The 22,897-nt window shown below is 35.9% G+C and overlaps 4 non-coding genes across 4 annotated transcripts; 1 reads left to right on the forward strand and 3 right to left on the reverse strand.

Annotated features, from left to right (window-relative positions):
- Window positions 1–4,080: 4,080 nt before the first annotated feature.
- Trnai-aau (transfer RNA isoleucine (anticodon AAU)) lies at window positions 4,081–4,154 on the reverse strand. Its single transcript has one exon. It is a non-coding gene; the product is annotated as a tRNA-Ile (tRNA).
- A 3,889-nt stretch (window positions 4,155–8,043) lies between these two features.
- Trnar-ucg (transfer RNA arginine (anticodon UCG)) lies at window positions 8,044–8,116 on the reverse strand. The gene has a single exon. It is a non-coding gene; the product is annotated as a tRNA-Arg (tRNA).
- Window positions 8,117–22,231: 14,115 nt separating this feature from the next.
- Window positions 22,232–22,303, reverse strand: Trnad-guc (transfer RNA aspartic acid (anticodon GUC)). The gene has a single exon. It is a non-coding gene; the product is annotated as a tRNA-Asp (tRNA).
- A 106-nt stretch (window positions 22,304–22,409) lies between these two features.
- Trnaq-cug (transfer RNA glutamine (anticodon CUG)) lies at window positions 22,410–22,481 on the forward strand. The gene has a single exon. It is a non-coding gene; the product is annotated as a tRNA-Gln (tRNA).
- The last annotated feature ends 416 nt before the right edge of the window (window positions 22,482–22,897 follow it).

Genomic DNA, 22,897 nt, shown 5'->3' on the forward strand with positions numbered 1-22,897 from the left:
CTTTAAAGCAATACCAGCTGTAATTGATGGCAAATCAATTGCAAAAAAAGAGAGAAGAAAATAAAGAAAGAGAATGACATCTTTGTGATTGAATATATATCATTTCGTTGCATCAAAGTGGATCTGAAGCAATATACCCGTCAAATCAGCAGAACATGTCCATTCATGAATTATCGTCTTCCAGACAGTAATTCCTGTTCGTAGTGTCGGAAGTTCATTGTCCTCGAAGGTCACCAGTTCGAAATAATGTGGAAGAGAGCCACTGCGCACGTGTCACATTTCTAAAGAATTTAATATGCCAACTTTGGAGACAAATTACTATGAAAAGTTTATCTTAGTGGTACATGTGCGTAATTATTACTTTCTTACATTTGTAGTACTTCAAGCTAATCATGAAACGATATAACATTTTATAACAAACGAAATGTGTAGTCACTTACGCCAGTTTGGATCATCGTTCCCGTGTCCGAGGATATGACGAGTGTGTTTGAGGCTTTGGTGATTTGTACGAAACGGTCATTGTAGGTATGCTCTCAAGCAATTTTCTCTTGTTTATTTCGCTGAATTTTTCATCAAATCTTAGGGATTCTATTAATTATATCGATAGGGTTCGAGTTAATTGAGTTAATTTCTGTCGTACATGTATTTGAATTTTCATATTTTCATTTGGAACGTGTAATTCGTTATATATAAAATTGAAATTAACTTTAAAAGTTGGTCTAAAGAGCATTTTCCCTATTTAAGCAAACAATTTGACATGATTTTGACTTTGAAGTCCTTCAAGGCAAGCCTGCCCCATAGAATGATTAATATTTTGATAGGTTACAGTCTTGAGATCATTTTATAATAGTATTTTTCTAGGGCGCCCCTGCCTTGAGGTCGAATTTCAATAGTGAACTGCATTCTAGAAGACAGTTCGCAATTCAAAATTGTATATACATAAAAAAGAAAACCAGAGTTGAAAGTGATGAAATTTAAATCTTGCAATATGCATATTTTCTTCGATATTTTACGCGCCATTATCTGTGACGTCATGTGCGACCTCGAGCGAGAAGGTTTGAAAACAGTTGATAGCCCTTTCATTTATAAACAGATTAGATTTAATTGACAAAAAACCCAATTACATATGTATCACATTAACGGCTTGTAAATAACACTGCATTATGTTGTTTCGTGCCATTTAAGGGTGTACTTGCTGTCAGTAGAGAGGATTTGGACTGGTTTTTTTTTCAATTTTCGAAGGAAGGTATGAGGGACAAGACGTGAATATTTTTTGTCGGCACAACGACTTTGCCATAAAAAACCAGTAGAATTTGTCCCTGTACCTTTTCAAACAAGCGCTTGGACAAAGACGTAGATAAACTACGAGAAAATTGTTTTATCAAAGCAACGTACTGTTACATATATGTTTTCCGTTCTGCTCTCAAATTCAATACACACTCGCACAAACTGACCTTCACCTTGTAACAACATATAGGCAAAACTTGTGCTCGCAGTTTCTACCAACGGGTACCGGTAGTTTTAAAAAAGAAATTTAAAGATAAAAGATCATTGAACTTTCAATTATTAATAATAAAATATGATATTTCCCAACTTTGAATTGAATTATAATGCTTTCATTTTTTTAAGGAACGCGTACGTAACAACAACAGCACGCCGCGCTAGAACTTCCTTAGTACAGGTAACAACGTACGTGTAGATTAAAAATTAATGATTAATAAAATTTCTTCAATAAAATAATTTAAAAGTATTGTGATTTCACTATAAATTTGATCATTTTTATTTATTATTTTTTTCGAAATGCACCAGTGACCGTAGGCCTAGTTGTTAATGATACGTTATCGTATCATAATTTAGGCCTATCTAACTTATCCAAAAATAAATTTAATAATAATTACACTGCTTATTTTAGAAAAGCAACAACGCTAAGCTAATTACAGTTGTTTAAAGAAATGGCATTACCATTTAGTGTTTAGACAGCGATCCCATGTAAACATTATTAACTCACAAATGCAGATTTCATACTCGCTTTCCTCGCTACATTTGGGTCGCTATTTGTTTGCACTGGTGGCTAAAAGATATGACTTGGGAAATTTGTCAACATCGAAATAAATGTTATCCATGGTAAATAAATTAAGCCCCTGAAACCCGAGTTTTTAAAAATATCTAACATTACTTTTACAACAAGTTGATGGACGAAGGTCGCATATGACGTCACTGTACCACGTGACTACCTATCTAATTAACTAGGCTTTTTCGGGTTCGGAAACATCGAAAATCCCTACTCAAGGGAATGAAATTATGAGGGTTAGATACAAATGGTTAACCGACATTGTGAAAATATGGTATGGTACTCTATGGTTTTTGAAATCTACCCCTCCAAATTTTTATTCTTACTGAATTACACTTGGTGAATAAACATAAAGTTAGGAAACATCGAAGACTAACCAATGTAAAAAAAAAAAAAAAAAAAAAAAAAAAAAAGTGATTTAATATGGAGACCAGCCCCTCCAATTTTGAATAATATATTACACTTAGTGAATGAACATCGAGTTCGGAAACATCGAAGACCCCTACCCCGGGATGTGAATTTTTAAAGGTAAAATATTAGTAGTCAACTCCCACCACTGTGAAGAATGGTGATAGTTCTGATCTGCGGTTTTGGAGATTCGCCCCTACTGTCATTTTCCCGGTTTGTTTTATGCTTACCCATGCCATTCTTATCTTATCGCTAGTGCATGTACCTTCTATTGTAATTTAAATTCTTTTGTTCTGAACCCTATAAATTCGACCGTTCACTAAAACTCAGGGCCTATCTTTGTCGGTCTGCAGATCGAGCTTTCCCTTCTTGGCCATTTCAAGGTATTATACCTTTTCTAAACTAATTTCTGTTAAATACAATATGAATTATGTTCAGTTATGGGGGTTTACAAAACGTATTTATTAAACTTTAAGACTTTTAAATGCATGTTTTCCTTTAATACATTATAAAATGTGTTTCTTGTTATTTTGGAATTACACTGAAAACTGAGAGCAAATACGAACCAGGATTGAAATACAATGGGACACTGTCCCGTGTATACTGCATTGAGTGAGTAATAATCACGTTGAAGGGCCTCCGTGGTGGTGGTTAGAGCATTGCGCTCAAAATCACACGGCCTCTCACCTTTGGTCGGCGCAGGTTCGAATCCCGTTCGAGCTGGTAAATGAGAAAGCTTCCCAGTTTACTTTCGGAGGGTCGGTGGTCTCTTCCCAGGTACATTGTATCTGGGTTCTCTCTTCCACCAATAAAAAACTGTGCGCCACCAGATAACTGAAAAATTGTTGAGTGTGGCGGAAAACAATCAATCAATCAATCGGGTTTGGAAACATCGAAGAATCCTACCACAGGGCCTGAAATTTTTAGGGTAAAGTGTTAGTGGTCACCTACCACCACTGAAAATATGGTGATGGTACTTTTTCTGAGTTTGGAGATCTGCCCCTCCAATTCTTATTACGTTATATTGAGTGAATAAACATCGGGTTCGGAGACATCGAAGATCCCTACCCCGGCGCGCGGGTGTGATAATTTGAGAGTAGGATGTTAGTGGTCAACTCCCACCACTGTGAAAACACGGTGATGGTACACTCTGGTTTTGGAGATTCCCGCCTTCAATTTTTATTAACCATAGAGTCCACCACATCTGCTTCGTACTTCGATATTTCATTCGACATAAAAATTAATTTATATGATATCCGTGATCAGCTATAAGTATTATGCATGTTAATCAAATATCTATACACTATTTAAGATCCGATTTGGTATGTCGTTGTTAAGTTTTTGTATTCTCCCAGTCAACTGAAAAATTACCACATAACACAATGCACAGTATTAATTGAAATTTCGATCTCGAAGGCTACATTATGTACGTAGGATTGATGCTTCATCCAGCTACAGAAATGTGTATAGAATTTGTTTGACAAGAAAATCCGATACAATTATGGTTGCATCAACGTCGCAAGCATTTCATTCCATGTTTTAAGAAAAAGAAAATTGTGGCCAGTGAAGCATTTCACTCCATGTTTAAAAAAGTAAAAATGTGGCCAGTGTGGGGGTCGAACCCACGACATTCGCGTTATTAGCACGACGCTCTAACCGACTGAGCTAACCGGCCTACGACCACAATATTAATAAAAATACTCCATATCGATCCGATATTTAAGTGTTCGTGTGCGACAGGAAAATTACAGAAAACCCGTTTACTGCTTTTGGGAATGTATCATAACTACTCTACTAACTACACTTCTAGACAGTAAACAATAACATTAAATGATAAAGAGTACCTTCAAAGTGTCATGAATATTCATATATTTATTCTCAGTTATTCTATAAATAGAGATGGATAATCTGTTTAAAGGTCTAGTGCCCGTGAACCTATTTGTTGACATACAATAGATGATATGGGCATTTTCGATACAAATATAGATACAACCGAGTGTGGTATCTTCAAATTTCATCAAATTAAATATAAAAGGTGTTCACAACCTGTCACTGTCGGAATACATTAATATTTCTTAATATCTCAAATATAGTTTTCTTTTCAGAGTAGTAAAGTGATTTCCTATAAACAAAAACACCGGAAAAACACTTAAAAACACATATATTAACCAATAAACAGAACAACTCACAAACACTCTACACATACAATGGCTTCAGTGCTGCGCATTTGAATACTCGTCCGCTTTCCTAGAGTTCGCGGGTAAGAGAGAGACAATTGCACGTGCAGGCTCAGAGGACTCCGAGCCGACCAGAAATACCAAAAATCCACCCACCCACCTCAATTTCACTACAGTAGGTTAAACATACATGTAGCATCGTTTCTTACAAAAATAAATAAATTCGCATGATGTCGACATTTATTAACAATATCTTGCAAAAATGACAAGCAAGAATATTACCCCTTTATCTACATGTACTGATCACCAACAAACTTCAGACTGACATTGGCGAGAAATTAAAAATCCAAGAAAGAACATCCAGGAATAACAACATATTATGGCAGTGCACATTCCATCATGTCGAACATCAGCGAGGAAGGAATCATTCTACCCACGTACCATTAAGGAGTGGAATGCCTTACCTACCTCTACTGTGATGGCTCCGAGCCTTGAATGCTTCAAGGCTCGTCTCCATCAATAAGCCACGGGTTTCGATTGTTTTTAAACTCACCTCTAAATAGACTTTTACCAATACATTTGTTTTAACATGCGCACACTCAACAGTGGCATTAATAGTCATCATTTTGATGGCGGCCGCGTACTGGTAGAAGAAGTAGAAGTACTTGAAATTGTTTCTTTGGAGCGTGGATTTAATGGTCTACTTTTTCAATTAAATGTGTTAGAGTACATGTATTTCCAATCCTAAACAGAATTGAAAGAAATCTATAAAATAAAGGACAATTTTATCTGGTGTGAATTAAGTGTGGGATTAAACACTAAAATACTGTTTTGTGAAACACAAAGAAAATGATTTAATGCATTTACACCAGCTGAGACAACGATGCCTTCCTCAAAAATACATTAAGACGATAACTATAATGATTTTTGGGCAAGGTATTTAATTCACAAAGCAGTTAATATACATAACTACTGTAGTTGTGGGTAGATCTAAAGTGAGAGATTGCGGACTAGTGGGGGTCCTCGAATGTTTGGTCGTAGCATCGTATAATTTTGGTAAGTATCCACGGCGGTTGGCGATCTTACAGGAACTTTCGTTTTACAGGTGCATGGGCACGGTTGAGCTGAAAATTTAAGTTTTCCATTTTCATTGTTTACAGTGCTTAATTATCGTATTTCTAATGGTCAACTAAAATTTATAAATAAGTTGAGTTACAAGTGAGATACAGCACTCACAATTTTTGTTCTGTAAACAAGACATGTGCCATGTTTTTGTTTACATATAGATTACTTAACAGAAAATGGCATGTTTAAAACAAAATAAGACGTACTAAACACTAGAAATTATTGAATTATGTTCAGAATTAATTTGCAAATTCAAAAATCTGCTTTAAACGAACTTTTACTGGTACAGTGTATATATAGCTTATGTGTAAACAACAACAAAAACATAACAAAGAATTGTGAGCTCTGTATCTCCCATGTACCTCCACAACTGACATTCAAATGTTTGCTGACCATAAGATATACCTTAGTTAAGCATTTCAAACATTAAAAATGGGGGGGGGGGGGAATTGAAAATTTTCAGCTCAAATCGTGTTCATGCCCCTTTAAAAATCTACTTTTGGATTGATTGATTGTATATTATTTAACGTCCCTCCCGAGAATTTTTTACTCATATGGAGACGTTCTACGTTTCTTCTACCTCAACTGACAGCGAAAAGGGTGTTCCCAAAATTACCACTGGACATTTTGGAAACAACAGGTCTGGTACGTGTTGTTATATTGACATGAATGTAATACATGGAACAGAAGCATTATTTGAAGATTTCAGTAAGATTTATGATGCTTTTGGAACAATATTTCTATGAATAATGAACTTGTAAAGTAACAATGCATGGTTTCAATTCAGACATATTGTAATCTATTTCATAGTCCTTATAATTGAGGTCAAGATTATGAGGTCACCCAGATTGGTGCATGCGTTCCTATAGAATCATTTTCACGGTATGTGTTTCCATCTACTAAATCTGTCTCATCCTCTGTCACTGCTGTATCAGTTTATGTCCAAGAATGGAATTCAGGTACCATGTAAGAATATTGAGAATGCTATGGAATATTTGTTGCAAGGTTTAATTTTTTTTTAACATAGTGCTTGTTGCTCACAATGCAAAATTTGATTTTAGACAGTGTCAATATCTACATGTATGCAATGGGCCATGTGGGACTAACTGCCAATGACTTTATTATTGGATTCATAAGCATATTGACTCTATTCAAAGAAGCATTTCCTCAACAGAAAATCTTACACACAAGTGCACCTACTGAACGACTTGTGTAGAACACATTATGATGCACATGGTGCCTTAGCAGACTCCCAAGCTCTACAACTTGTGCTCCATCTTGGGATATCCAGACAGATAATGACGAAACACAATGTAGAGTTTGTGATTGAAAATAACAATTATGGGAATGTAATAATTAAAAATACTTCTTCATTAAAACACCCTGTATATAAATATATTTTATCCCATGTTACAGCTAACAACCTCCGGTCTTTTGACCATCTTTGTGTTGTTCACCAGAGAGACGAATGACATAAAGTTTGTCTTATCTGGAAAAAAAAACACGTGTAAAGCCAGAAAAAATCATTTTCACATTGCATCATTACTTTCTGAATTCCATTTGACAACTCAGTCAATCTTAAGAGCAGTAATATTCTTGCACAGTAGGTAATGATCTGTTGAAATTTAGAAAATGATATTAAAATAGAAATAACTTATAAATCACTATAGGATATGGAAGGCAATGTATGTCGTAACATTTGGGTATAGAATTTATTCAAATTCATTTGTTTCTCATTCATTTTCTATCAAAAGGAGGTACACTGTACATGTAACTCAATTGGGAATTATGAGAAAAGTAACATTTTCTTAAAGGAAAATATGCCAATAACCTGGTAACACTGCCTACAAAAATTTACATCTAATTTGTATACTACTATTCCATCTGGAGATTCTATTTCGATGGGAAAATATATATCATGACTTTATTCATAAGCGTTCAAATGCTTTTTGCATGCCATGATTAGAAAAATCCAAAATATTCTAACTTAAAAAGCAGCCTTGTAATGTACTTCATTTTTTTTTTTATCTCTTTATTTATTTTTTTTAGCATAAAACAAGTTCAGATGCAATTACATTATCTACAAAATTTCATGGAAAATTATATATAATTGAGGAACATTTCTTATGTCCTAAAAAATCTATCGTGCATAAGACTTTATCCCTCAAGAAAACCAGATGTATACAAGAACTACAGAAATTTTGCATAAACTTCCCGTGCACGTGTAAGAGGTTTATATCAAATGACTGTAAAATAAAATTCCGAGTCTGCCAGGATTTGAACCTGGAATCTTCTGATCCGAAGTCAGACGCGTTTTCCATTGCGCCACAGACCCACTGTATGGAATAGGTTGTAATTATTTGTTAGGTGCTCTTTAAACTACGTTTAATTAGACCATGACTCGCAAATAATCAAATTCTGTCATATTCTGCAAGTTTTAAGAAATGCTATCAACAAAAACCCCGCGAAAAATGTTTGCCGAAGACCAAGAATTAGTTTTCTATCAATTGTCTTTTCCACTTGCATTCATTTTTATTTCCCCGATGAACTGTCCAATTTTAATTTCTTCAAGATTATTTGAGATTGCAAACATCTTATAGCAATAGTGAGGAGATGTTTATAAACTCTATTTCAAATGGAATTGTAATGCTCCACTTCAGTCCATAATATCTCCGAATTGACTTGGACTAGTTTCCTTAGTACCGGCCTGATTTTATTGTTACATGTATATCATTTAATTTTACATGTTTACACGCCTTTTCATTGGTTGAATTATCATATGAATATCGTATACCCCGAAAAATAAAATAATAAATGACCGGAACTACATGTACTTTCTATTGGCATGTTGGTGATTCCCCTGAATGGTCTATTTATAGATTGGGAATCCTGAAAAGAACAACTTAACTCTATCGATCCAAATAAATTCATTCAACAAAAACATTAACATATTAAAAATAAATGATAAATAAACAATTATACAAAATAAAATTAATATGACTCCCATGAAACCAAGCAAAAGAATTGGCAGGGTGGTCTCAACACATCTGATGCTCCACAGGATAAGCGAATATACTGAACGGGGAATGACAATTAATTGTCCAGTTCGCACCCTACAACAACTTCTTCATGTCACAGACCCGAATGCCACATCATTATTCAATCACTGTTCCGAAGCTTAGTTTAGTTTACTTTATTCACTCACACCATATTATGGTACATGAGGTACAATATATACAATATTTACAAATAGAATATATTATATGCAAGGTACACGTGAAAAAAGCAGGGAGTTGTATTAGATACATAAAATGAGTTAAGGAGGACAGAATTGGTCATATATTTTAGATATAAAACTACACAATTTGATAAGTACATTAGGGTCTGAAGTTGACATCAATACAATTTGAAAAAAGTTAGGTTTGTGACAATATTTTCTACACAGATACTTTCTTCTATAACATTCAAAAAACTTACATTCAAGGATAAAATGGTATTCGTCAGCTATCTGACCCGTATTACAGATATGGCAAGTTCTTTCGTCTTTAGGAGTGCCACACCATCTTCCAGTCTCTACTGGGAGTTGGTGATTTGAAGTTGCAATGGCGTCTCCACAATCAGACAAAATGTGGTTCACAGCAAATTAGCCTGTCAAAGCGTACTAGGTGGCAGGGGACAGTTTCTTTGATTTTGAAACATGTGGATAGGGGGTATACACCAAAGTCAGATTATGACAGACTAATGAAAAATCATATTTCCCTTTTATGTCCATACTTGTATTTCATATTAGTGTAGTTAATAAATTATTACCCTAAATTACATGTAATCTATAAATACTGGTGCTGGTGCACAAAACATGCTCTGAGCAGGTTCCCCCTTTTTGCATTGATTTTCCCTCATTTGGGCTAATCCGCACCACCCCCACACCATCACAGTACCAAACATGGGGATTTAGACACTGTGCACAATCAAGAACCCTATCTGCCCTTCTCAAAAATCTACCTCTCATATGGGGCCATCCACCTTCCCTCACAGCTACAGACCTTTTGCTAGACCCTGCATGTTTTCACCGGAATTTCTTCAGCAACTGACCACGTATCTTAGTTTCGTATTTGCACCCATCTATATGCTAGGAATCATGGCGACACCTACATGTTGTATATCAACATTTTTACTAAGCACTCAGCTACATTTGACATGCATCCTAAAATTATTGTATACATTTTTACACATGTAATATCACTTCAAATACGGGGTAATTCCATTTTTTGAAAAAGTTGACCGGGCCTATAGTGCGAAACTGTCCCCTGCTACCACTAGTTTTCGAAATTCATGTCTGACATATCTAGAAATTCTGGATGCTCTCAAAATTACACCGCACACTGTATCAGAGCGACTGTAATTCTAACCCTTAACGACGATGGTTTTGAACTCCGACATATTACATGTATATGTTCATGAGTGCGCACCGGAACGAGGCGTCTGTACGCAGTTATAACAGGGATTGCAGAGACCATCAAAAGCAATGCCTTAGTAATTAACTAGTAAAACTTGCAAGACCCTCTGCAACACTCACTCGTCCGTCTGGAAACCCTCAAGAGAACCCTACTTCTCTGGTCTCTGATCGCATGACACATCATGCACATGTCCCACGCTTACCGTTCGTACCGACATCGAACATTGAGGTGAATGCCAGTTCCACTCAACAAAGTTCCATCAATTTTCTATCCACAGGATTCATCTCTAACTCATCCTTTCAAAGCTGCGCCTTTCAGTTCTCAAGAAATCCGTTTGTGAGTCAAAAGTAAACAGTTCGTGGAAGCCGCCATTTCAGATTTTCAGTTGATGTTTTCATAAATTACTACGCCAATTTCGAAACGTCATATAATGTAATTCAATAATAAATCTTTAATTGAACCAAATCATATCATGTTTTATCATTCAAACTAAATGCTTTACATATTTAAATGATAAGGAATGAATATATTATCTTTTCGGTGGATGGAGGGATTCCACGAAAAAAAAGACGGAAAACTTTGCATCATGCGCTATGCGCAATGATGAAGTTTTCCGTCTTTTTTGTTCGTGGATCCCTCCATCCACCGAAAAGATAATATATTCATTCCTTAAGTTCTTCTAAAAACAATTTTTATCACATGTCCAATTGCTGCACTGGTGACATGTTTCTTCCTCAGTTTTTTTTTTTTTTACTTTATGGCCTTCAAGTCAACATATTATCTATTACTACCTTCTTCTAAATTTGCAACTATCCTGGAACATAAAGGACACAATTGTAACTCATTGTAAATTAACATTGCGCCACAATAAAATATTTCTTAAATCGCTTACCGTTTCATTGTTCTCATGTACAATGGAACTTTTCTGTATACAAGGAAAGTCATCCCTCTGTAATAGGTAGCGCGATTGATGGAAGTTCGACTAGTTCAAAAAGTGACAATATACCGATGAAAGGTATTTTGTTTCTCCGACTTAATAGACTTGTATTTCTAAAGTGACATGCATTTGTTCAGTGATGGAAATATTCAGGCTACGACTGGAGATCGTTGATTTTACTGGTAATACAATTATTGTCTTTTGCCTAGTTCCAGATCATGGCTAGCTTCGAATTAAAATTAATCAATGTATGTCGCAAAAGAAATTTATAAATGACTGAAGAACATTTGTCATTCAATATTCCGAGATCGATACACATGTAAACACGCAAGTTAACCCTCTTCCACGTAAGTATAGTTCTTGGACTGTGTTAATATTTATAATCTGTTAATCATCAAACTGAATACTTGGAATCATTATACCCTTACCATCTCTCATATTTCGTCAGCTAAAACATGTATCATGACGTCACGGTGACCTAATTCTTTCAAAAATAGTAGACCCTACAATCTCGCCAATCGTCAGAATATATTCAGTTTCGGAAGCTGTCATGCCGTCACGAAGTGACCTAACTCGTAGATATATAGGTAAATGATCTGCTGTATTTCTGGGCCGTAGTAAAATAGAATAAAGTTATTATTTTCGTGTATATTGCAGGATAACCTCCTCGGTTTGAAATATTTGAAATATAAGCTCGGCTAACGCCTCAACATTTACATTTCAAAACATTTCTCGACCTTGGAGGTTATCCTGCAATATACACAAAAACGCGATCTTTATATCTTAATTATAGCTAATTGTTATCTTCTCATATAAGTTTATGGACTGCCCCATCCTTGGGCATTATTGTAGTTGACTGCAATTGATAGAAAAATAGTAAATGTCGAAGCTACAGATCAGAAAAGTACAAAGGCCAACGTACGGAAATCCGATTTTTTAATCGGGAGATGGCGGAAAAGGGACGTAACTTGATACGTGTATACACATCAATTTCAACATCTTTGTCATTTACGCGTTTGATTGATTGATTGATTGGGGTTTTACGCCGTTTTGGCAATATATCAGCCATTTTACGGCGGTTAACTAATTGAATGATGTTTGGTTGTGAGTGTTTGAGTTTCCCTGACGGCCCCCAGTGAGCCTACTCTTTTTCGAACATCAGGGAAACGATCTTTTGCGTGCCAAGGGGTTGTGATCCTTGACACGGGACATCCTTTAACGTCCCATCCGACGGACATAAAAGTTAAAAATATATAGAGGTTAAAAACTAAAATCAATTCGTGTATATAAACAGTTGTATTATAAAAGTTTTCTGTAAAAGTTGCATTCTTGTAAATATTGTATAATATAATGATTGTCAATATTTGTAAATAGTTCTTTCATTGTTTGTACACTATTAAAAAGTCTATTTCGTATGGGTGTAAAATCACTACATTCTAAAAGAATGTGATGTATAGTTAATGGACAGTCACAAGATATGCATTCAGGCTGTGGTTCTCTGTTTAGTAGGTAGGAATGAGTCAATTTTGAATGTCCGATGCGTATTCTTAAAAGAATCACTTCGTCTTGACGTTTCATTACGATGTTACACGATTTGTTTACTTTGTTTTGAATAGAATTAAGTTTACTTGTGTCACAGAAATCCCAGGCGCGTAGCTGCCTATACGCAAGTACGCAACTGCGTACACATCATTTGAAAGAGAGATAGGGGGGGGGGATATATGCTGTTCAAATATTTGTGCCTCAAAAATAAATATCCTCGGTTTTTAATTCAATCAGCATGATAATGTCCATTCAATCAAATCTAAAATTCTTTTTGAATTTCAAATCATTAACATCATATCGAATATCACTTAAATGCACATTATATACACAGGTACGCGTAGTAGACGAATGAGGATATATTTTGTTATCTGTAAAATTTACAATATTCACCTGTAGAAAACAACGGAAGAAAATCGTAAAACGAATGTAAATCAGTCCCAGTGAACACAGTGAATTGGCATCATAAAACACGTTAGAAAATGATTTTGTGAATCCTTTTGAGTTTGGAAATTGACAAGAAACTCTATGCACAAAAATTAAGTGATTTCATTGGTAAAACCCAGATGCTTTAGAGGGCATCACCCCCAATAGGATTTTGTCCTTGACCCACTGGGGCCTCAAGGTGGTCTCAGACCCCTTCCATACTTTGCGTACACTTCATTTTCTTTCTGGCTACGCGCCTGATATTATCCCAATAGATTTGCCAAAGAGAATTAACATAGAGTTTTATGAAATATTTAAAAATCAGTGTATGGAATTTTGAAGTGTACAATGTCACCTTGAAGTGCATTTTTGGCCGCTTTGTCTGCTTTGGTGTTGCCATGGATACCAATGTGACTTGGGATCCAGCAGACCTCAACTATTTTACCTTGTTTAGTTAAAAGATAGTACCGGTGTAAGATATCTAAAATACAATGTATATGGATGATCAATATGCATGTTGTTTATTGACTGAAGACATGATAAGGAGTCTGAGAATATAGTAAAATGTTTGTCATTAGATGTTTTTTTGTATTCAAACGCAAGCTGAATGGCCTTTGCTTCGGCGGTATAAATTGTTGCTTCATTTGGGAGTCGTGCAGAGAAAACGTCGTTTGTGATTACTGCAGCAGTAGCGACTTTATTTTGGTCTTTTGAACCATCTGTATAGATATCAGTTGTAGTATGTTTGGATTGTTTTATTTCGGATAATTTTTGCTTGAGAATGGCGGAATTTGTTTCAGATTTTTTGAATTCAGAAAGTAATGTGTTTACTTTGGGTTTTAGTAGTTTCCATGGTGGTATTTCAGAAGGTGATGAGGGTTTTACGATGTCCAAAGGTAAGTTAGAATCACGTATATGTTTTTTAACTCGTAGACCGATTGATCTTATGTACTTCTTGTTTTTGTCATATCAATGTTCAAACTGCGGATGGAAAACGCAGTTAAATGCAGGATTGTCAATGTTAGCTTTTAATTTAACAATATATTGTAATGTAAGTTTTATTCTACGCAGATCGAGAGGTGGTTCGTTGGCCTCAACATATAAACTATCTACAGGAGAAGTTCGAAAAGCTCCTGTGCACAGTCGAAGTCCGTGATGGTGAATTGCATCGAGGGCTTTGATATAGGATGTTCTTGCAGCACCATATACTATACAGCCGTAGTCTAGTTTAGACCGGATTAGAGAGCGATACAGATGTAGAGGAGTATTTTTATCTGCTCCCCATTTTGTGTTTGCAACTACTTTAATTATATCAAGAGCTTTTGTACATTTCTCTTTGAGCATTGCTATATGAGGAATAAAAGAAAGTTTATTATCAAAAATGACACCTAAAAACTTTAACTCTTTTACAACTTTAATTGGAGTACCATCTAATTGCAATTGAGGATCATCGTGGTGTTTTCGCTTAGAAAAGAAATGTATGCATGCAGTTTTAGTTTTGAAAAATTTAAAACAATTTCCATCAGCCCAATTTTGGATTTTGTTTAGACATAACTGTAGTTTTCGCTCAATGGAGTTCATGTTTTTAGATTTATAACAGAGAACAAAGTCATCGACATATAAACGTCCATGGAAGTCGTTTTTAAGAACATCAGCTAGACTGTTTATTTTTAGACTAAATAATGTAACCGATAAAATACTTCCTTGTGGCACACCCATTTCTTGTTCGAAATTGTCTGAAAATGTAGATCCTAGGCGAACATTGAAATGTCTATCACTTAAAAAATTCTTGATGAAGTTTGGTAAATGCCCTTTAAGGCCTATATTATGAAGATCTTTTAAGATACCGTATTTCCATGTGGTATCATATGCTTTTTCTAAATAAAACAATATAGAGACGACATGCTCTTTGTTAACAAAGGCATCTCAGATGTAGGTTTCAAGTCTTACTAACTGGTTGATTGTGCTTCGATTTTTCCTGAAACCACATTGTATATCAGTTAGAATGTTATTAGTTTCGAGAAACCATACCAAGCGTTCATTGATCATCCGTTCCATGGTTTTACATACACTGCTTGTTAAGGCTATTGGTCGATAATTATTAGGATCTGAGTGACCCTTTCCCTGTTTTGGAATAGGAATAATTGTAGCCTGTGACCAGGAAGATGGGAAATTATCACTTTCCCAGATAAAGTTAAAAATTTGCAGAAAACATTCTTTGGTAGGTTTAGGAAGATGTTTTATAATTCGATAATGGATCTGATCCGGGCCTACAGCTGTATCATGAGACTTTTCTAGAGATTTCAACAACTCATCATACGTAAATGGTTCGTTATAACACTCACTGGTTTCAGACGTAAAATCTAGAGTTTTCTGTTCTTCTTTACTTTTGTTTGAAATAAAATTTGGGCTCATGTTGTCTTTTGATGAGTTTTTAGAAATAGTATTAGCTATACTGTTACATATGTCTTTCTTATCTGTGACTATTTGATGTCCTACCTTTAGGTGTTGATATTTTTAACGGAACCTTTTCCTTTTATTTTCCTTATCGCATTCCAAACTTTATTCATAGGGGTATGCGAATTTAGATTTGATACAAATGTTTTCCAGGATTTTCGTTTACTTATATTTATGGTTCTACGAGCCTTTGCTCGATATATACGAAAATTATTAAGATTTAAGGAAGTTGGTGATCTATTGAATAGTCTTTCTGCTTTTTTGCGAGCTTTAATTGCTTCACTGCATTCTTCTGTAAACCATGTTTTTGTTTTATTTTGGTAGAATTTGTCGAGGTTTTGGGTATGCATTTATTTACTATTTGTAATAAAGTTTCCGTAAATTTTGAATGGGGTCTGGATGGTTTTCAAACTTTTCAGCCGCGATATCTTGCAGACACAGAGCTTCAGAGCATGGCCAATCAGCTTTGTCGAGTTTCCAGTTTTTAACAGGATTGTTTTCTGGAGGATCATTTGCTTTAACAATAATAGGGAAATGATCGCTTCCGCACAGATCACCATGTACAAACCAGTTTAAATCCAAAAGTAAAGAGGGATCAACTATACTAATATCGATTGAAGAATTGCCTGGATGAAGATACCTGTTAGAACCGTCGTTTAAAATACAGAGATTGTGGTGAGATATTGCATCTTCCAGTTTTTTACCTTTATCTGTTATTTTATCACTACCCCATAGCGGGTTATGGGCGTTGAAATCGCCCATAAGTAGGAAAGGGGCTGGAAGTTGTTGTATTAAATCTACGAGTTCCCGAGATTGTAGTTGATAATTTGGAGGGATATATACAGAACAAAGGGTAATTGTTTTAACAAGAGAAAGACGGATTGCTATTGCTTGAAGATTTGTTTTCAAATTTATTTGGCTATGAATGAAGTTGTTATGGACTGCTATTGAAGAACCACCAGAGGCCCTGTCTGTTTGAGCATAAAATAAGTAGCACTGAATGAAAAAGCTGTCGGCAGCGTAAAATACATGTAGAAACACGTGGTTTGAACAAAAAGTAAGTGTATCTAATTGATATATGTTTCAGCAATAATTCCTATCAATTTTTCTTCCGTGAGTGTATTATTGTTGTCAAAGTACCTTAGTAAAGAACTACCACCCTGTTGGCCAATTGCGGAACAGTCGTGTCAGCTGCAGCATGTTGAACTCCGTTAACTTTGAGCAACTCCAGTTCGTATTATTCATCAGTTATAAACACATTTTATTTATAAACACAACCCCTTAATTATTCAAAATGGAGATCTTACCTCTATAAAAATATTGAAATAATGGTCGGGTAACGATACTACTGAGTGCAACTAGATATGCTGTGCTGTTTGAAATTTATATTTAAAGAGTGGTGTAGTTGATTTTTGGTTTTTTGTTTGTTTTTTTTTTTTTTTTTGTTTGTTGTTTTTTTTTTTTTGCGGTTTTCCCCCAGTATTAGAGTATGTATTAGTTTTATTGTATCAATGGATTATGATGAAAAGAATTATAGCCAACATAAAGTGACCAAGAGTCACTGTTACAATACATACAATATACATGTATAGATGCTTTTAAACAAAATTGAAATATAATACAGGTTCTGCTATCGATTTTCAACTACCCTGTACCGGTATATACTGAGCGTCGAGGACGATTTATATTTAGTCTTGAAAATTGAGATGACACCAAGGAAGAAAGGGGCCAAACATTGGGAAGAGTCCAGTTGTCCTGAAAGCCCAATCTGTGTCGCAGAAATATCGTCATAAGAGGGGATTTCCTATCAAGTCACCAAGAAAAGGCACTCGAGTGAGAAGAGCACTGGGTTTAATAACCCACAAAAGGTATCAATGAGGAAAGCTGCCGGGGACTGTCAATTGCCGTATGGTCATTTACATAGAAGGGTGTCGGGGAACCTAAATGTACATGTAAATAGTAGAAATGGACCTGAACCTGTGTTTACAAAAGAAGAAGAGGAAGCCTTTGCCAATTGGTTGTCCGAGATGGCCAAATGAGGTATGGGTCTATTGCCAAAAGAATTCTTGAATTTTTGTGAAAGACATTATTGAGAAAGACAAAAGGAAGATACCATTCAAAGGCAATAAACCTGGATACAATTTTTATTAAGGATTCTTATCTCGGAACAGACATATCATTGATACCAGAATTGAAGTTGCTCTTGAATATTCCAGAACAGTTTGACATATTGTACAGGGATTTCTTGGAAGAAAAGAGTTAATTAGTAAGCCATGCAGAATATGGAACGCAGACGAAAGATGATTTAGCATAGGTAGCAGAGCAAAGAGAGTGATTGGTGCAGTCAAGAAGGGGAATAATGCATACCACATTCCTCATGTCACTATTAGTTCCAGTGAGGAGAGATTAATAGCTATGTATTGTGAAAGTGCGGATGGGATAGTTATGTAATCGTTTCTGGTGTACCCCTTGCCCAAACCACCAGGATGTAATCCTCTGAATGCATCATATTTGAGTACATGTATACCAAAAAAAAACCAAAAAAAAAACCCAAGATGGATGGATGCAACAACATTCGGTCAATTCTTAGATGACAATGATAAACATGCTGGGAATGAGAGACCTATTGTGTTACTTCTGGACAGCGTAAGTTGTTATTGATATGAGTTTTTCAATCGGCAGCGCAGAACGGAGTTGAGCTTTACCGCATCATTTAAAATGCTACACATTTTATACAGCCCCTAGATATAGGTATATTTGGCCTCCTGGAGATGAAGTGGAACCTAATAACTCGGAAATACTACAGAGAAAATCAAGGATGTAGAATTAATAAATTCAATTTTGCAGAAAAGTTGGAGGCTCATCTAGAATTTTAGAAACAGTTATCAACAGCTTCAAGGCAATTTGGGTGTATCAAGTCGACAGGAGCAAAATTACTGACGATGACTTAAAACCGGGTCAGACGCACACCAATACCAACACAGGAGATAGTGACCCCTCCGTTGTTCCTCCTCAACTTGCCTCAGCAATAGATGAGGCATGTGGTTGTAGGAACGAATCTTCCAGTATTGGCCTATAAATTCTTGCTATTGAGCCTAGCTGTAACATTGGCAGTAGCCCTTTTGGTAGACCTGGGACCAGTACTGTGCGAACGGAGAAAATATTTCACTTGCTCTTGTGGAAGTTATTTTTCCAAAGGCTGCAGCAAAGAAGCTAGGTATAGTACCATCAGACATACTTGTTTTGTTGAGTTTCTTCTTTGCCTGGCAATCTAACCTCACCAGCTTGTATAAGACAAATATCCCTGAATACAGGCTTTTGCTGAAAAGGAGATGAAGGTCAAATAAAAATATATTGCCAACAAATCAAAGGACACAAGGCCTAAGCATAGCAACAGCCCAAGCCTTCATCGACTGCAGCCGAGAGTATGGCCGATTCTGCAGAATGTTGTATGGTTTTTGATAGAACGGGGGGTGTTGTGTTGCTGTTGTTGTTGGTTTATTTATTGGCAGACTATGGAGCTGAGTGTGGTGTTTGTTGAAAGTGAATTCGCGAGAAATGTATTCCTTCTGGAGTTGATAAGACTGCATTAGAAAACAATGATGATTCTGTGTGCCATACGTGTTTGGTTTAATTCCCTGTTTCAGTTACATTGAGCACTGATGTATTGAATATTGATTAGAAAAAAATATCTGTTGTCATTTAGTACAAATCTAACATGATTGTTTACAAGTCTGAAAATCATACGAGTTTCCTTATTTATACATGTACAAATGTTTATCATATAAGAATTTTTATTGATACCAGTAACAAGTGAAATGAAAATATTCGCATATAAATGTGTTATGTGGAGGGAGGTGTAATTAAAAATTATGAATTGTGTCCGTGGGGATCCGGGTTAGAAAAGGTCCTCAGTACCCCTTGCTTGTCGTAAGAGGCGACTAAATGGAGCGGTCATTCGAATGAGACCGCAAACACTGAGGCCCCGTGTCACAGCAGGTGTGGCACGATAAAGATCCCTCCCTGCTCAAAGGCCATTAGCGCCAACCATGTGCCTAAATATTGCTGCCCTTCAACGGCAATGGTGGCGTCTCCAAAAGAGTGAAAAATTATCAAGAGGGACGTTAAATAATACACAATCAATCAACTGTATTATAATTTTAAACTCGCTGAAAATATATTTCACATGCAGGTAAATTTAATCATGATTGAGGGTGCAGTGATCAAAGGCTACCATTAATTTAGAATTAGACGCCCGTTAACAAATCCTCCAACAGAGCTGACAGTTGACCGGGAATATTCCAACATTAAGGATATCTCTTGTGTGGATCCCTGCTTTCAACACTTTCAGAAAATCTACATGGCACAGTCTCTGACGAAAAACGTCATCTAAAGCTTAGAGATGTTGCAGGCTTACCAATTGGTCATGTACCAAGAAGATTAGCGGGGGCATTTATGCAAATCATGGATGTGGACAACTCCAAAAACTATGCCAGACAATTGGTGATCCAATACCAAGCTTCTCACTCTCGCCAGCACTACATGAAAATGGAGTGGGTTGTTATGCCGTGCAAATATATTATAAACTGTCAAGACTTAGAAAAGATGATATTAGAAGAATTTTGACTGCCATAATTTTGGCTATGTCTGAATGTTGAGTTTTGAATGTTATGTAAAATAAATTAAATGTCAGAAATTTAAATTATTCAAGTGTCTGATTTTTTTTTCTACTTCAACAGATAATATGTATATCATACGCGGTAAAGACATATTGACAACGTTTTGGGCCGATTTTTCTAAAGGTCAAAGTTTCAAACTATCAAGGAACAAGTCATTATAGTATTTTACCAAACTGGACAAATTATACTTAGATTGATTAATTGATTAAATATTGTTTTACGTCCCTCTCGAGAATATTTCGCTCAAATGGAGACGTCTGAATTATGCTTAGAATCCATGAAAATGTGGTTTATTGATTGATTGTATCTTGTTTAACGTCTCTCTCGAGAATTTTTTACAAGTCATAATGCAGTTTTTTCGTTACTGCCTTGACATGGACAACAGACACAAACTTGACTAGAAAACCCTTTACAACGGTCAAAATTTGTTTCTAAATACCATCCAATCAAACATAAGTCTTTAATACGATTTAGCGTTCTTGTCATGGCCATTTAATGATTCATTGGAAAAACTACAAATATGATCAAATGTATGCGCCGATGATGATAATATGGCAGCATAAGATAAATGAATATAGATATTAAGCAAGAGAAATACCATCTTGATTCAAGGGAGCCTGGAAAAAACAGCAACACCGTACGACAAACCCGATGTATTTCTAACTTAATAATCATAATAAAGCTGCACTAAATAACCCGGGTTATCAATATTAGATAAACCCCATTAAACGTATATTCAATAGCATCTATGAACTGATTATAGGAAATGAAATACAATGGGTCTGTGGCGAAATGAATAACCGTCTGACTACGGATTAGAGGATCTCGAGTTCGAACCCTCAGGCTGATTGTCTAGGAGTGCGTTCGAGATCGCCGTCTTTCGCAAGAGTACAAATTCCTGTCGATACCGAACGCCGAGTACGCAACCCGAGAACGGGTTCGATGTGCAAGAACCCATACCACCTCTGTTTTGTTTTAGATCTATCCGGATTCTCGTACTATGTAATTCATATTTTAGTCACATCTTGTGTATGAATATTGACACATGCTTTTGGGGTAATAAAAGTAGTTCCATGATGGCTGAAACACGTGTTTGTATATCTTGACGGAACACAACAACCTCTGTAGGTAGTGTGGTCGAAGAACAAGAAACACGTTCGTGCGCACATGTTCTCGTCGTTCGCGACTCTAAGAACGGGGCACGAGAACAACGGGAACGGCAATCTCGAATGCACTCTAGGCGATTTTGTTTTATATTTACAAACTTTGGGTCCCTTGCACGAGCACCACACGCATATGTTGGTACACTTTTCTCGAGTATCAAGGGATTTGGTGCCGAGCGAAGCAAGTGGCGAGAGAAAAGTTGAACAAAATACTTAGTATATGTTTCACACGAGAAATGAAATTAAACTCATTGTGGTCTCTATTGTTACCAATCATTGATAATTATTGATTCAATCATTGTAAATACGATGGCACAGTTACCAACCAAGCTTGGACTTGGGGTGTACCAAGTTATTTGGTACTCGCAAAAATCTTTTGTTCGAAGTGTGAAACATGTACTAATTATGTTTTATACAGTTTGTATTGTAAAATTATGAAGTGTTAACCCATGGTATAGTTATCTAATCTCAAAACTGTTAATTTCCACAAAAATGTGTTATTATTGTATAAACAGAACGTCTTATCGTCATGTAGATTTTGAAAAATTGTATAATGGAAAATTGAATATAATGGTGGTCAATGTGAGTATCGAATCCTCGACAATTTCGTTAGCAGCAACTATCTAACTAGCTGCAGCTACTATCTAACCCACTTGGATGTACATTTTAACCTATACATGTAACACAGTTTTATGAAAGTGAAATGAGTTGTCATCGAAGAATAAATAGTTTTGTGACATATTCTTGGATGAAATGTGAAAACGAGGGAAATGCGAGAGAAAAATATTACTCCCCGGCGGGGAATTGAACCCCGGTCTCCCGCGTGACAGGCGGGGATACTCACCACTATACTACCGAGGAAGTACTCTTGCGTGTATATAAATTGGGAAACAGTCGTGCTCCGAGTACTTCATTAACATTACGAGTGGTTCAGCTAAAATGTAGCGATAACAGTTAGAAGAAATAAGGTTCCATGGTGTAATGGTTAGCACTCTGGACTCTGAATCCAGCGATCCGAGTTCAAATCTCGGTGGAACCTTACACTAACTTTTATTGGACCTTTAAGGACAGGTGAAAGATTTTTTTTAAATTAGTTCCCATGACTTTTGACTATGCATGAACATAAACTTTTTTAAAAACAAATAGTGGTACGTTTACTTACAGCGCATTTTCCGTCGATTCAAGATGCGTCATGATATACATTGTATATGATTTACTCTGATATAAACTATCAAGGAACAGTTCATTCACGCCCCACTGTACAATAAATTCCATACCAACGAAAGAAAGTACTGTAAATATAACTTGTAGCATTTCACCCAACTGGACATCCATGCAAGCGAGTGATTTCGTTCGTCAAAAACCACACTAAAACCTTCACAATGTGGCATCTTTTGAGAAGCGACTGGTGTTTGTAGAAGTCGTGATGCAGTTCAACAAATTCTAATAACGTCT

This window comes from Ostrea edulis, chromosome 1 (genome assembly GCF_947568905.1).
Source record: "Ostrea edulis chromosome 1, xbOstEdul1.1, whole genome shotgun sequence".
In the NCBI taxonomy this organism is placed as follows: domain Eukaryota; kingdom Metazoa; phylum Mollusca; class Bivalvia; order Ostreida; family Ostreidae; genus Ostrea; species Ostrea edulis.